The sequence below is a fragment of the Aptenodytes forsteri genome, unplaced genomic scaffold (genome assembly GCF_000699145.1).
Source record: "Aptenodytes forsteri isolate BGI_AS27 unplaced genomic scaffold, ASM69914v1 Scaffold76, whole genome shotgun sequence".
NCBI classification, from domain to species: domain Eukaryota; kingdom Metazoa; phylum Chordata; class Aves; order Sphenisciformes; family Spheniscidae; genus Aptenodytes; species Aptenodytes forsteri.
Genome location: NW_008794444.1, coordinates 6,667,831 through 6,684,870, shown reverse-complemented (window position 1 = coordinate 6,684,870; position 17,040 = coordinate 6,667,831).

Genomic DNA, 17,040 nt, shown 5'->3' with positions numbered 1-17,040 from the left:
TGTCGGCAGACTTTTTAGCAGGGCCTGTTGCGACAGGACAAGGGGGAATGGCTTTAAACTAAAGGGGGGTAGATTTAGACTAGATATAAGGAAGAAGTTTTTTATGCTGAGGGTGGTGAGACACTGGCCCAGGTTGCCCAGAGAGGTGGTGGATGCCCCATCCCTGGAAACATTCCAGGTCAGGTTGGACGGGGCTCTGAGCAACCTGATCTAGTTGAAGATGTCCCTGCCCACGGCAGGGGTGTTGGACTAGATGACCTTAGAGGTCCCTTCCAACCCAAACTGTTCTATGATTTTATGATTCTATGAAATCAGTAGCTGGTTTAACCAAATGTCATAAAAGAGGGCTATCAAGCCCTTCTCCTGGTACTTTATTAAACAATGAAATGTTTGTTTATATTCAGTTCTTATGTGAAAAACCTCAAAGCCCCACTAGGACAGTGCATGGATCCAAGCACTGCTGCCACAGAAGGGTGGCCAGGGTCTGCTGGCTCAGGCAGCGCGGGTGCCACAGGAGGTGCTCTCCATCTGCACCAGGCATAACCCTGGGGAATTCAGAGAAATTCAGAAACACTATCCTAAAGCAAGGAAGAGCTCTTATAGGTAATGTCACAATAAAACCAGTATATTGCACGTGAGACAGGTAGGCATGGCTGAAATGAGTGAATGAGAAAGATAATCTACCTTATTTTCTCCTTTGACAGCTTATTACTGAAAATAACTGACCCAGGGAAAGAGATTGACAAATACTCTGACAAGACAAAGTGTTAAGTTTGCCAAATACCATAAATGATTCTAGGTCTAACGGTGTCCTGTTTGGAGAATTCTTTGCTTTCACATTCCTGTATCACACAAGTAAAGGTAGTGAGGAGATTGCAGTCCTGCTGCACAGCACAGACAGACCTGAGCTGGTGCTGTGCTGCCTTGGCTGGGCCCTACCAGGTGCCTCAGTGCAGAAGAACAATGTTTACTTCAAGCTAAGCAGAGTCTGTACTGCTGTATTCAGAGCACTGCAGGGACACTGATGTCCCCATGGTGTGCAGGCATTCTGTACCAGCCCTGGTGCACAGGGTCAGTCTCAGCTAGCTTTCAGCCATGCTGGTAATAGTAACAGGAAAAAAAAAAAAAACAAAAAAATTTGTTTATGGCCATGTTTAATCCAGTTTCAAAGAAATTGATATCATGACTCACACATGCTTGTAACATCTAGCATTATTCCCAGAAATATTAATCAACAGATTTGATGTAAAAGATTAATTACCATCCTCTCCGGAGACTGTTTACTAAACAATCAGCCATATGCAAATTATTGACTTAACCTGTCATGTTTAATGGCTTCTCAAGGGAGTGTAACTCTTTGTTTATGTTTTCATACAATTACTTCAGCTAAGCAGTTTGCTTTTTAGGGAAGAGTTAGAAGTTGGAAATGGTTAAACTTTCTTTTTTGTCCAATGCACTGTAGGAAGAAACTTTCTGTGAAAACAAACGGAGCTGGCTTGTGTCTTGACCGTTAGGATAAAAGCCACAGGAAACCTTTTTTACGCTGTTTGCAGTGAGCATTTTGCTGTGCAGACATTGTTTGTGAATGAATTCGCAGCTGGGGGAAGCCATGCTCAGTATGCACAAGGTGTATGCCAGTGTGAAAAGTCCTGGGGCGTGGTTTTTTCTATGCAAACCAAATATGCGTAAGCCAATAAAAGTAAAAGAGTATTTAGTGGTGTGCACAGGCAGAGGGTTGTTTTTTTTCTGCTTCAACACCCAGCCTAAGTGGGTGACTGAATGATTATAAGTTGTTGAAGGACAGATGGATTTAAGTTGTGGGTGCCTGGGAATGGTGATCCTGCAGACCACTGTGTGCAGCTGTGCTCCTGGAGTGATCTGCATGCATGCCGTTGGCAGCCTGCTTGCTCTGTGACAATGCTGCAAAGGCTTAAAGCAGGGAGCATGGTGTGGGATGCCGACTACCAGCATGTGGAGGAGCCCGATGCCCTCCTGAGCACTAGGATGCTCAGGTGAAGAGCCTGTGAGAGCTTTGTGGGAGGCCATACAACCAGCAGGGCTGTGTGCTGGGTCTTAGCATCCAGCACCATCCTTCAACCTTGCCACAAAGGAAGTTTCCCTGGGTTTTGCTGTGGTTCCAATGCCCTGGAGGTATTTCCTGAACTGAAGCTGGAACACCAGCTTTAATGAATACTAATAAAGCTTTCCTTCATGGCTACTCCCTTTCTGAACCCATTTGCTTTTTGCTTCCCTATATCACATTGGCCTGGTTTGTCCCACTGTTTTGTTGCCTTTCTCCTGGCTGGGTTTCCTCCTGCTTGTCTCTTCCTTGCCAGCTGAGAGAAGTGCAGCACGGAGTCCCTTCTCTGCCCTGTGTGCAGGAAGCATGCAGCACGGCGGGCCTCGGGTCCCAAGCCTCAGTATCTTTGTCTTGCAGAAACTCACATAAATAACCCTAAGCCAGTCACCCTCAATGAATTTCAATAGCTCTAGAGAAATCAGTAGCCAAGTTTTCAAGGAGGTGTTTGTGGAAAGCGGTTTTCACGTGTAAAGGCCAAATTCTTTTGATCCTAAAATACAATTCAGAATGGGTGGAACAAGATGCATTTCATAAAGTTTCTAAGGGGAAAAGAAAAACAGTGCTATATGTTTTAGAGTGACTAACCATACACTGAAACTGTGATTGTCTTACAACACAAGGATTAGACACAGCAAACGTTTTTGAGGGCTACATGCAAGAAATCTTTATTAAGCCATGGCAAATAGGAACAAAGTCTGGAAAATCCAGCCTGTCAGCAGACAACCACACAGAGAAGAGAGGTATAAAGTCACCAGAGACCTTTTTTTTAAATTTGTCTTCCAATTTTAGCTTTCTATACAATGAATTTAAAATTTAATTTCACATGAAAAGATAGCTCATGAGATAAAGATGACCAAGAACTAATTCCCCGTAGCAGTGTGGGACTATATAGCAGAATAACAGCTCATTTAAAAACAACAGATCCATAATTTGATGCATTATTCACTTGTCTTTATCTGTAGTTTATTGTGTTGCAAATCATTGTACCGTTCTGTTTTAGGTCATTACACAAATATTTGATTGTACTTTCCATCCTCCTGGGGGAAAAAAACCCACAAACCAAACACATTGTTTGCATGGTAATGTCAGTTTTTCTGCTGTGAAAGATTTTATATGGCAATTCATTAAAAATTAATTGTGAATGTCTGTGTGCCAATGCTGGCAAAGGCTCTTGGAGGACACAGGAGGCAGAGGGTCAGGTTCTTGGCCAGGTAACACAGCACGGGTAGAGCCAATGAGCTCATGTACCCTGAGGCATTCTCTGGTGAGGGTCTGGGCCCTGCGAGCCCTGTATTTGAGCACTGTGAACTCAGAGCATTGTGTCCTGTGACTGTGCTGCTCCCGAAAAGCTGTGTGAAAGGGCACAGTGCATGGGAGAGTGAAAAGGATGAGCAGATTAGGGGAGAAGACCCAACACCTATGAGAGCTTGGGCTATATTCATGTGCTGGACACAAGGATGCAGCTGGGCTTCACCTGAGCTCAGATGTTTTATTAGAGGATGTCATAAGAGGAGGGTTCCTGACCTGGAACAGTTTTCCTGTTAAGGCCAGTTAGGGTGCCAAATGGAGGTATGTGAAATGGCAATACTGCATGTGATCCATCTACAAAGCCATCATCGACAGTGCAAAATGATTAGACCCCCATGTACCAAACTAGAAATGTCTCTACTGAACTATCCACTTGCCAGCTTCTTCTCCTCTGCCCATACTAGTAAGGCAGCATATGAAATTCAGTGCCACTTATATGGAATTTGAACTGATTGTCTGTAATCGAACAAATTTCACTCCAATGGAGAAAAGAAACTCATGTAAGAAAGAACAATGCACATCTCTTTCCATTGCTCAGTTCTTAGCTAATCTGCTAATAGTTCCTTATTTCATTTCCTCTTTTAGTCTGGAGCTGTGACACTGAATGCTGGTAAGGTAATATTTGTCCTAAATGCTGATGTTCGTTTTGGATGATTAATGTGGGTTGCTAACTTTGCTTAAAGCAAGTGTTACAGTTGCCTTGTTTAGGAAACAGGACTGGAATGTGTTTTTTAAAAACCTCTGTGTCCTTGCACAGTATGCCTTTACTCCAATTAACTGCTAGAATATTTAAGCTCTGAAAAACAGTCTGTGATTGTATCAATGCAGAAGCATCCCTTTCACTGCTTTGCATGACAGTAATTATTATTAAAAATGGGTAGTTTTGATCCTCTCTTCTAATTAACTTTTAATTGCTTCCTAGCTGGTAGTTATTAATATTTCAGATAAGTTTATTCTCCCAATATGATCCACCTTTTGGGGACATCTTTGTACTTAGTTAATGAATACTGACAACTCCATGCAGTCAAAACATCCTAAAATAGACACTGTGCCTGGAATGGGGTGGAATGGGCCTTCTTGTGCCTCATTACCACTTGGAAAGGTGAGCATGCCAACACTGTTGCAGCGTCTCCAGCAGCTTGGAGGGGACAGCAATGCTTTTGCTTCTCACTGCTGCAAGGAAATGCTGCTTGGGCAGCTGGAGTTGTGTGAGCTTAGGCCTTTGGGCCAGGATCTCTCATGGAGGGATGCTCCTGCTGCTCCTGGAGCAGCACCGGCCCTGGTCTGAGCAGCAGCCCAGCCTGCTCTAAGCTGAGAGCACAGCCAAGGCCTCACGAGCACTTCACTGCTTTTGCCACCCTGTGGGGATCCCGGGCATCAGACCCACACAGACAACTCACTTTCCAATACAGACTAAGGCTGTAGCCCTGTCACAGCTACCCTGGCTCCCTGTAATGACCACCCAAGTCAGCACCCTCAGTCATCTGCACAGTGTTAGTTTCTCAGGAGCTGCGTTACGGTTTGGCCTCATCCATGGAAAAGAATTCACTTTATCATCTACTATCACGCTAGCAAACTGCACAAAGTCATTAAACAAAATGCATCTGACCCAGTCAAGGAAATACGTTGATTCATTTCTGAACTCAGTTGCATGGATAGGTTATGTCCCTCTAAAATCAGGGACTGGATTATAAAGACAAAGCCAGCTAAGCTGCCACCACGCTACATTCGAGCACATCCTGACTGCTCACTGCTCTGTGGGCAGTACACCAACATAGGAAAGTATCCTACCAGCGGGGTCAAAATGCTGTCCTGTCAAATAACTCAAGTGGTCAACACTAACAAGTGTCTTACCACACTGTAATAAAAGCTGATTCCTGGAATGGATGTAGGGAATTAACCTGGGGCTGACCAGGTTGTTGTTTCAGCCAAGTAAAATTAGTCAGCCATTGTCCTCATGTCCTTACATAAGATACATTAACTCTGTACTCATTTCATCAGAAGGTAAGTTTAGCCCTCAAAATATAGGGAAAAAAGTTTACAATAGGAAACCTTTGTAAAGTGACTGAATAAACCAAGCTGGGTATTTGCTCGTTGGAAAAATAATAGCAGAAATCAAATTGTAGAAAACCCTGTGATGAAATTTCTATAGCTTCAATTTTTAAAATTGTCACAGCCACTATGCTCACACTACATTTTTACTCTGCTCCAATGAGCAAGGTCTTATTTTCTGTTCATTGTTACACTGCAGAGATTTAGCACCAATTTGTCTTTAGTAGCTTGTGATGCTTTCAGACATGTATTGACAAAGCAAAAGGTCTGGTAAGTGTGGGGTTTTCATATACTTTCTAGGCTATAATGTATAATGTATTTATGTCCTATTAAGAAAAAAAATCAAGAATCTTCCTCATACCCCCTTCTATCTCCGTCTCTCTAATTTTTTATATACTATACATAATTTAAAATGAGAAAGTTGGAGGGACAAGTAGCTATTGAGATAGATATTGAGATAGAGAGAGAAAGAGAGAGAGAAACATGAGGAGGTTTCCTGATTTTTTTTAAGGATATACAAAAAGCAAAATATTCATTATATATATTTACATGCATCTACAATGAACACTACATGTATATATTACATATTTATGTAATATTCTGTTATATATTTTACTTACATATGTATAAAATATATACTGTGTACAATATATGTGTGCATGTTTTTGGATTAAGAACCATCTATAGAAATCTTTTACAGTCAAAGGTATTTTGACTGTAGAGGAAAGATAAAGACAATCCTGCTGCACAATCTAATTAGCAATAGCCTAGTAAAACAGTCTTTATTCCCAGCCTTCTTTCTTTGCATGCCTGGAAAACACATTTTACTTAACATTTAAAAGGCAGGACATTTACAACAAATGGCATTAATCTCAAAATGCTTAAAATGCAATTTCAGTGGCATAGCTTAACATTTGCAGCATCACAAGTGACAAACTTTCATATGTTATTAATTCCTTAACATTCTCTACCCCACAGATTTTGGCAATATTGATATATGGAAACCATTCAGAAGACTGTTAAATTTAATGGTGGAAGGGGAATTCAGTGAGTCTGGCAAACAACTTTAAAGACTCCAAATTGTGCAATAAATTAGGAAAATATACACTGTAAAAAGGGTATAAGCCTTTCCTTCTTTATTAGCTCAGAAACTTTTTAACTTTTTTTGATGACAATCACTAAAATTTACTGTAATTACTGTATGACATAATACCAACAGCCTTCTACCTCTCTAGAGACAGGAAATGTATAGAGATAAAGCTTTATAGATACAGGCTGAGAACCTCCACAGGATGCATTTTTAACTAATGCTAGTGGTTTCCCACATCCATCCCTAATATTCAGGATGACTGACATATAGTTAGAAGCAAAAGAACTGCAGATGAAAAATTAAAAGTAAACTTACCTGTTCCAATAGCAAAAAGTCTGACTGTCCTTGACTGTGTAGAATAAAACCAGTCCTATTAGTGGGAAAATGCAAGAAATACCTTAAAAGATTCCACAGGTTTTTTTCAGAGGTCCTTTTTGTCCATAGAAGTTTATTTGGGGTAAGATCCATACCTGTACAGAGGCAGTGGAACATTGAGCAGGGAGAACTGACAATAACCAAAGAAATGTTACCAAAAAGTGTGAAGGTTAGTTCATGCATGTTCATAGACTTTTTTCTCTCTGGCTAGTTTATGTTTTTCCAGACTGCCTTACTGTTCTGTATTTCAGCCTTAGAGCCTTGTTCTGATCTCCTATAAAGGAACAAAAATTCCCTCTTCTCTTGGTGTGCAAGTAAATCCGTATTTTGGTATCTTTTTTACCTTTTTTTTTTTTCTCAACTGTTTGGTTGCAGGGGACTATTAGATATGCTGCAATTGTGCTTTTTCACAAAAGCAATGTGAAACGATTTTTTAAAAACTTATATGGAAGAAGGAAGTTAACTCTAAAACAACTGCAGTTATCTCCTGGTAGGATCTGTGGTGTCTGAAATTGTCAGATGTTGGAGTAAATGTACAAAGATGCCCTTTAAAAACTGAGCCAAGGGCAAAGGAACTCCTCTGTGTCAGTGGGGACAAGATGGCTCTCATGAAAACCGATGGCAGAATGTCCTTCTTGGCCTGGGTGCCCAGTTGCCTTTCTGCATCTGAAACTGAGAAACTGAGAAAGAGACACAAGTTACTGTTGGAGGGAGGGAAGGTTGAATCAGCAGCAAGGAATGACCCACACGTCTGTATTTCAAGATTCTCCTGCCTGTCTTGAAAATAAGGTTCCTGCATTTGAGTGTGAACAGACCTACAAATTACTGCATATGGAGAGAAAGCCCCCAGTCTGCACTGATGTTCAATACAGGTGTTTTAATTACAGTTCAAGGGTGCATGTACTATAGACTTGTGGGTCCTTGCTTACCCAAGCTCCCTGTCCATCCACATGAAATGTTCTTAACTTTATCTTCTGGCGTCTGTTGGAGGCAAACACCACAGAGCATGTGAATGTAGGATGTTTTCCCACTTTCCAGCAAAGTCTGGCAAAGTTTGTGGTTCTAGGACTGATATTTCCAGAATTCCCATACCACCAGTTTTCTGGCTGTTTAATCTGTTACCTTTTTTCCTTGCTTCATTTGGAATGGATGTTACATATTTATGTTTCTTACTTTTTTCCCTGTACTCCATAAAGCCTCATTCAGCTTCTGTTCATCCCTGCCAAGCAAAATCAGGGATTTCTAACTAACCTAACCTGTTACCTACCAGTATTGCTCAGCCCTGCAGACCACAGGCTCACAGCTATAAAACAGCGTATTTTTAAGAGTGAAATTGATACCGAAATCCTAAGGAGACATATGGTTTTCTTTGTCGAAGCAAAGTAGCTAAATGTTCTGCAGACTGGACATTCCATAGTTAAAAGGAATCCTTGAAGCTCTGTCTACAGGGGTGGAATAGATAAGGAAGTTATGCTGAAATCAGCTAGTGCAACTGGGTGAAAAGACTGAGTTCAATTGGCAGACACAGTGAGGAAGACTATTGATGACCACCAGAGGACCCTGAGAGACCACCAATGAACATAAGAGTGCATGTGTTAAAGACTTTTACATATGTTAATGAGTTCCAAGAAATAACATGAATATGCTAATAATTTCTCAGAAATCTAATGAATATGTATATTCTGATTGTACATAACTCCTATAGTTGAGCAGCCCAGTGTGCACCCTAGGTGGAGCGATCCCCTGTGCACCTGGCGCCGCAATAAAGAATGCCTGCTTTCTAAAACTCCAAATTGAGTCTTAGAGTTTTTCATCTGCCTACTTACGGTAACAAAATCATAGAATCATAGAATCATTTAGGTTGGAAAAGAACCTTAAGATCGTTGAGTCGAACTGTTAACCCAATACTGCCAAGTCCACCACTAAACCATGTCCCTAAGCACCACATCTACAGGTCTTTTAAATACCTCCAGGGATGATGACTCAACCACTTCCCTGGGCAGCCTGTTCCGATGCTTGACAAACCTTTCAGTGAAGAAGTTCTTCCTAAAATCCATCCTAAAACTCCCGTGGCGCAACTTGAGGCAGTTTCCTCTCATCCTATCATTTGTTACTTGAGAAAAGTAAATGTATTACTAGATTAATTAAAACAGTTATATCGGCTCCTTCATGAACAATGGAAGTATGTGTGTGTCTGTCACTTCCAGCTAATCAGAAGGACTTGCAGAACGTGTGTGTGGAAATGAGCTAGAATTCACAAAGCCCCTCAAAGTGTCAAAGGTGCTAATCCTCAGAGATGTTTGAAACAACAATATTCACCCCCTCCCCCCCCGATTTTATTCAGTGCCTATGGTTTTTACTGAAATTGCTACAAAATGTCTGAAACAGTTACTGATCATACTTCAAATAACAGCCAGTGCCTTCCCTGTTGCTCTGCCCAGATAATTTCTGAGCTGCAGCACCTTCCTAAGGACACTGCTGGTGCAACATCCTCAACACAACTCCCTGTTAGAGCAAATACTGTGGGTATCTGGTAGCTCTCCCTGGTAACTCTTCTGCTGTCCTGGCACTCTTCCTGCTAGCAAACCTGAAGGCTTTGCACTACAGGCAAACAGCTCCACCCTCTGCTCTTTTTCTGTTCTGTACTTTGGATCTCTGCTTAATAATTTACTCCAGAGGATTCACACAAGTTATAGCCTTCATGGTTGGCACTGTGTCTTCCTGTTTTAATGAAATACGGAAAAGGCTGGACATCTTTTTAAAAGCTAATTATATTATTTGACTTACTGGAACAGTTGGAACACTTTTACATAATAGTTTTACTGCCATCTCAATAAGTGTCTGTCCTGGTTTTGTCTGGGATAGAATTAATCTTCTTTTTAGTAGCTGGTACAGTGCTGTGTTTTGGATTTAGGATGAGAATAATGTTGATAACACAAGGATGTTTTAGTTACTGCTGAGCAGTGCTTACACAGAGTCAAGGCCTTTTCTGCTCCTCACACCACCCCACCAGCAAGTAGGCTGGGGGTGCACAAGAAGCTGGGAGGGGACAGAGCCGGGACAGCTGACCCCGTCTGACCAAAGGGGTATTCCATACCATGTGTCGTCATGCTCAGCATATAAACTAGGGGAAAAGCTGGCCAGAGGTACGCTGTTCTGGAACTGGCTGGGCATCGGTCAGCAGGTGGTGAGCAATTGCATTGTGCATCACTTGTTTTGTATATTATTTTATCATTATTATTATTATTATTTTACCTTTCTTTTCTGTCCTATTATATTGTCTTGATATTAACCCATGAGTTTTACCTTTTTTTTTAATTCTCTCTCCCATCCCATGGGGTGGGGAGTGAGCGAACAGCTGTGTGGTGTTTAGCTGCCTACCAGGTTAAATCACAACAGTGTCATTTTAACATAATACAATTGCTACTCAAGTAATATACGAAGGTTGCAAATATATATATTACGTAATCACAGAAAAGCATTAATAAAGAGGTTTTATCCAGCCTTTTGAGGGATTTCTTTTTCAGGCAGTGTAGGCTCGCCAGAGCTAAGCTAATTAAATATCAACTTTAATTTGGAAAATATTTTTTAATCAGTTATTTTGTTACCAGTAAATGCTATGAGGATTTTTCTTTTTTACCCTGAAGAAAAATTAGTTAGCAAACCAACTAGCTAGTCAGAGTTATGAAGCTCTTGTACCAGTATTTGTGTTTTGGCTAACATTTTATGAATCTGGATGTGTATAGAAAGCTTCTAGAGCCTTTACTTGTTATATTTCTCATTGTTCTCTTCCTCTTCCCAAGAAAAAGTAGATAATTACATTATTTCATTGAAGAAGCAGGATGGGACTGAAATAAAGAAAACAGCTGAGTTAAGTAACATTGAAGTAGATATTTTTAACATATAAGTGGTAACACCCACTTTACAGAGCACAGTAACAACACAACTCTATAAGACTAATTGCTCGCAGTTAAAGTTTGGGAGTTACTGATCACTTTTTCCATAAATGACAGTTGGAACATTTCAAATTCAGCATCTACCCATTATACCTTCCTTGTTTGCCTCCAGTATCTCATCACACTTTGTATGTCAGGATGTGTCCACCTATATACAGACCATGCTATCATTGACTCTGGCCTCTCAAGTCAACCTAAACCTTCACATAAATATCACCACACTCAGATTTGGGAAACACCTTGATTTACTCATGAGCATGAGAAATTAGTTAAGAATTTCACTGATTCACAGCAACAGGAGGAATACATTAGTAGCACTGTCTGTGTGCACATGTATAGATGCATGTATATACACACACAAAGGCGTGCACACACACACTCACAAACACACACATACTTCCTCTGCAACAACAATCTAACCAAGCATCCAGCTTTAACAGGCCACCCTCAACCTGCAGAATGTAGAAAAAAAAATCAGGTATCATAATACTCTGATTTTGTATAAAGAATATTTGAAAAACATGGAGGAAGCATGTACTGTTTGCAATATACCATAGGTATATGTCAGACCTGACCATCTGATGCACTGAGCCTACCTCAGCAGTGTGGGGGCATTCCTAGTGCATCCTAGGTGTCAAATGATTTTCATTCAAGCTCTCTTTAAAAGTCTGTCTTTTCCACCTGAAAGATCTCCTCCCTGTTTGCTTTAATGTCCACAAACGTTGTGACCCCTTCTTTTGGGAGTCTATTTCCAAATATCCACTTGAGAAAGCTGCAAGGGACTTTGTTTTCAGGAAATGCTTGCTGTCCCCTTTGAGCTTTGATGTACCAAAAGCTGAGCACCTTAAAAAACTCAGACAGTCTTGATACCTGTGCTCTGTAGTTTGCGCTGTGATCAAACAGCAGTACAGGTACTGTCTGTCTGTAGCAAGGGATGCTGCCCAGAGAAACTCTGTGAGACGTCCCTACCCAGGCCACGTACAGTAGTAGCCTTGGTGTCTGACATATGCTGGGAGGCAGGACCTGCTGCCTTTGTTTGTAGGTGGGACACTCTGGTAGCTGATTTGCTCGGAGCCTCAAAGAAAACCTACCGTCAGGCAGGAAATTTAAGTATATTGCCAGTGTCAGACTATTGGCCTGACCCCACCATTGGAATGTCAAAACTTTATTTCTAGTAGGGTTTGTCAGGCAAAAAGTTTTCGCTCATGGCTTTTGCTTAAAACAGAGTACGCTTACATTAGTAAACAAGGGACAGAGCAACACGTCAGCCTTCTCAGCCTGCAACCACAAACTGCTGCTGGGTAGCTTTGGCACCTGTGAGACTGTCAGGTTACTGCAATAGTGCAGGAAGACATCCTCAGCACCCCTGGAGATTGTTAGGAACATGCTAGGAAAAAGAACCTGTCTGACTTTGGAGATTTACCCCATTTCCACTGCAGGCACGTACCCTACCACTTCCTGGCCTTTTGGCTGCTAGGAAGGCTATTTTTAGATACTGTAAATTAGCTGAATACGGCATATTTTCAAAAAAATAATCTGAAGAGGTGAACCTTTTTTTTTAAGGCAGTGCTATTTAATATCTTCTGATAATCCTTCCTTTCATGTCACAAATGGAAGTAAAAAGTTTTTACCTTCCTACATTTTCAGCTGAGGATAAGCATACGACGCTTGTTTGTCTGCAGTGCCTTATTTTGAAAATTGTAATGAGGTAGAAATTCTGGACTTTGAGACAGTGCCATGAGACAGTCAGGTACCATATCTGAAATGGAGAAATACTTCAAGAGTTCAGCATGCACAGAGATGACTCTCTAGCCACCACTGCTGAACGTGTTATAGGATAAGAAAAAGCCATTTGGCTTAAAGCTGGAAACATAGACTGGGAGATCCCCTGTGCGCAGTGCTCCTATCCTGCATCCTATTCAGAGGCTGAGGGTATCCCTGTTTCATGGGGAATAATTTTTGCTATCAGCAGGACTGCTTTCCCAGGTTGGGAGCAGTTCTGACTCTTCTGAGCCTGCACAGAGGCAAAAATTGGTCTGTGAACAGCCCACCCCAGCTCTCCCGTAACAGGGTTAACGGCAACAGCAGCTGGGCCTAAACAGTCTTGGGCCCAAAAGAGACACTATGAGCACATCCACTCCACTGATTTTGTGCATGGAGGGACTGTTTTTGATGTGAACTTGCCCTGTGTCCACAGCTGGAGCCTTGCCGTAGGCTTGCTGGGGCCCCCGGGGTGCTGTCCTGGGGGACCTGTCATCAAAGCTGCAGAACTGCTTTTCTGAGGTGGCAGAGGAACCAGAGCCCAGCCTCCAGCACAGGGGTAAAGCAGCCTGAGGGCTGGTATGCTTGGAAGGAGCACAAAGAGCAAGACGATGACTGCTCCCACATCCAGGAAGCACTTACCTGCAGGATCTGCCCCAGCCCAGTGTGCTTTCCTGGAAACCCTCTGTCAACTCCGCAGACACTGGAGAAGATGGATCCCTTTCTGTGCTGCTGAGCCATCCTCTTTCACATGCTTTATTAATGAATTTCAACCACATTATCATCCCACTTAACCTGGGACTGATTAAGGAGCAGCTGCCATTTGAGTGAAACCAAGTGTTTTGGTAAGGTGAGTATGTTTATTTGGGTTTATGGATGCTGGGAGTGTATCAATAAACCCAGTCCTGAATAACATGGAATGGGCAATGCAGCATAATCCAGGTGTCAGGGAACAATATTACTGAGTGAAAGATAATAGTGTGGGTGAGGTTTGGGAACTAGCAAACACAAATTACTTCTGCAAAGTTTGCTATTTTCGTCAGCTTTATTATACTCTTTCAGCACCTCACATAAATCTCATTGAAATGTGATAGACAGCCGGGGGATCAGATGACATTACATGAAAATGATACAAACCACAGAGAGAATAAATGTTATTCTATCTATCTTTCTGTCAATGGCCTTGGGAAAGATCAAGTGCAGATAAATAACATTCAGCTCAGCCAGGCAGCTGACTGCATGATCACTTCTATCAGAGGAATATGAATTCTAGGAGATAATGCAGTTTGGGATAACCTCATTCGATGCACTGTGATATTGAGGTGGATGGGTTATTAACAGGAGCAGGATCCGGCCTGTTTCCTCTGCCATCTACCATCTTCTGTTCCACCTGTTGGGGAATTGCTGCTGGCCATCATGCTTTTGAAGCTATCAGTCCTTGAAGAAAAGTACTCTGCTATTGAATCTGGAAGCACCTGTGATTACTGACTAATCATTTCTGGGTGGGGACTGGGGTCCAAACGGCTCAGAAATGACTCCAGGTTTCCATCCAGTGTCTCACAGATGGTCCCTTCCTACTGTCATGGTTTGGGATGTGGTGGTCAGAGAGTTGGTGTACTGCAAAATTGGCCAGCGCTGCAGGTAAACATCACTGTTATCAATATATTGTTTGTCAATATGTTTCTATCCTCCAGAAATTTCATTATTTTATAGCCTGTATGGCCAGGGGGAAGAGGAGGCAGTCAACCATGTAACGGCTACTGTACTGGGGTAGGTAGCTACTGAGAAAGGGACGTGGGGTTGCATCTTAGCCATGGTATGTAATATCAGAGTGGGGTCTAACATTGTGAAAATGTACTTTCCTTTCTTCCCTAGGAACAGCAAAAATCATATTAAGGGCAGGCATTATTAAAGTACATTTTGGGTACAGATTTTTTTGAAGACGGAAATTCATGATTTAATTCAATTAAAATAACTCCAAGAGTGCAGAGAAATGCTGGCATAATGACTTAATGGCAGAATAGAGATATGAATAAGGTAAGTTCCCAGAGGACAAAAAAAAAAAAAATAAATTTGGATGGCACTAGTACTCCTGATCTTTCCCTTAAAATGTGAATTTAAATGACTTTTACAACAACTTCTTACAGGAGTTATTTGAAACTCAGTTTTTATTTATTGCTTCTCTCTCTGTAACCCCCTAATCCTTGGTGCTAAGAAAGCAGAGTGGAGTGGCAGAAGTGCTGCCATGAAGCGTCCTGACCTATGCAGGAACGTGGTGTGGAGGTTTCCAGCATGACCAGTGGCACATGCCCTCTTAACCCATGTCACCTCATCGTGCTGCACTTGCCTGTAAGCCACATGAGGTGCAGGGGTGGCCAGACCTTGCTGAGTGCCTGTGCCTGGGCAGGCCCCAGCAGCTTTTGCCATGTTGCAGAAGTGCGGTCTTGCCTTCAGCAGCAGGTGAAGCATGTGGAAAAGCAGTGACTCCACTGAGCACTGCTGGCCTCTGCTGCCCTGGCATGTGCTTTAACTGCAGAGAAACATCAGCCTCTAAGTGTCATGTACAGAGATAAACCACCATCCAGCCATGGCTAAGCTCTATATGTCATCTATGCTGTCACTTTAATTTGGAGGCAACTAAAATCTGTAGATGTGCACATTTCTACATTTCTCCAGTACAGAACTCCCGGAGCCTTGATTTCTGCACTTACACTTTCCAGACAGGTGAGCCCCAGGGAACCCTAAATCTGGGCAGTCCACACAAAGCCACCGTGGGACTGGCTGGGGGGTGTTGTCCAAGAGTGTCCCACTTGCACAGAAGATCAGGAAGAGGAGGCAGTGTCAGCCCTGTAACAACCTGCCCTGCAGGCTGTTATATTTCAGCCCTCTCCCCCCATGCAGTCTGGAGTATGACACAGATGTTGGCCTCCATGGTACATCCACGGCCATTACACATTTGCTCTCCCATGGGAGGTCTCCTTTCTCATTTCTTTGGCCTGGTTCAGCTCTTGCGAAAGAAGTAGCTGTTAACAGGAAGGCAGAATGGAGCCCATGTGCCAAACCATGAGCCAAAGACATGCCTGGAGATGGAACAAGTCAGACTCCCCTGCCCTTTGTTGTCATAAAGCAATTAGTTATCATTGTATCATATCTTACAAGCATCAAGAATGAAGTCTGGCTACGTTAGTGTGGAAAGTGTAGTTAGCAAATTATGTTTGGATACAGAAATTATGTATTAATTTATAAATATATATGTATATAAAAGTAAGACTCTATTGAATTTTCCAATCATTTCCTAGAATGAAAAAGCTTTCTGATATGTCCAGCTTCTGGGCCCAGACATGTGCACTAGCCATTGGGCTGGCCGAAGACGTGGTACCCAGGTTGAAAGACCCCTTGCCAGCCCCGTACCAGAGAGCAGGGGTGCTCATGGTCCCACCAACCTGTGGCAGGTCACAGGGCCACCAGGGAGAGCAGGAGCAGTGTTGTTGACAGTGGGCACTGCTCTGCTGGCACTATGTGAGGGGATAGGGCTGGAATGAGGATACAGATCACAATTTATTCAGGGAACCATCAAGAACAGTGGTGGCCAAAGCATTTTGTGGAGTCCTCTACAAACAGACAATATTGTGGTTGCTTTTCCTTGATTAACCAGCTGAAATGTTGGTGAGAGGAATACCGTTGCATAGTGAAAGACAAACAAGCTTACTCAGATTCAGACTTTCAAAAACATGAGCCTATGTACTAAAACTAACAAAACTGATAGGATTCCTAAGTTGCTTGTAATTGGCAGCTTTTGATATTCACAGTGATAGAAAATAAGACACTGTGAATCACAAAGATGTGAATTCTCCTCTTTTCTTACATTACACAATGCAAAATATTAATCTTACTGTTCTCTTAGGCATTTGTACTTGTCAAAGAAGGATTTAGATGTGAAATACTTCTGTCACAAAAAGCCTATTTAGAGGTCAAGAATGTATGTCATATGCAAAACAATAAAAAGGCAAATTAAAAGTGAATACACTTTTACTTTTGGATACTCCATTCATATTTATAACTCATGTTTTTCAGGAAACCATTCACTACCTACAAGTTTTCTGAATAAGACTTTAATACAAATATATTCCCTTTTAACATATTGTTCATTTTTGAAAGCTAATACAGTAATGCAATCTAGTCAAGTAGAATACAGTTCAAAGAGTTCAAAAATTAAAAAACCAAAACCACCAAACCAACCAACCAACCAAAAAAAATCATAGAATCATAGAATAATTTGGGTGGGAAGGAACCTCTAAAGGTCATCTAGTCCAACACCCCTGCCGTGGGCAGGGACATCTTCAACTAGATCAGGTTGCTCAGAGCCCCGTCCAACCTGACCTGGAATGTTTCCAGGGATGGGGCATCCACCACCTCTC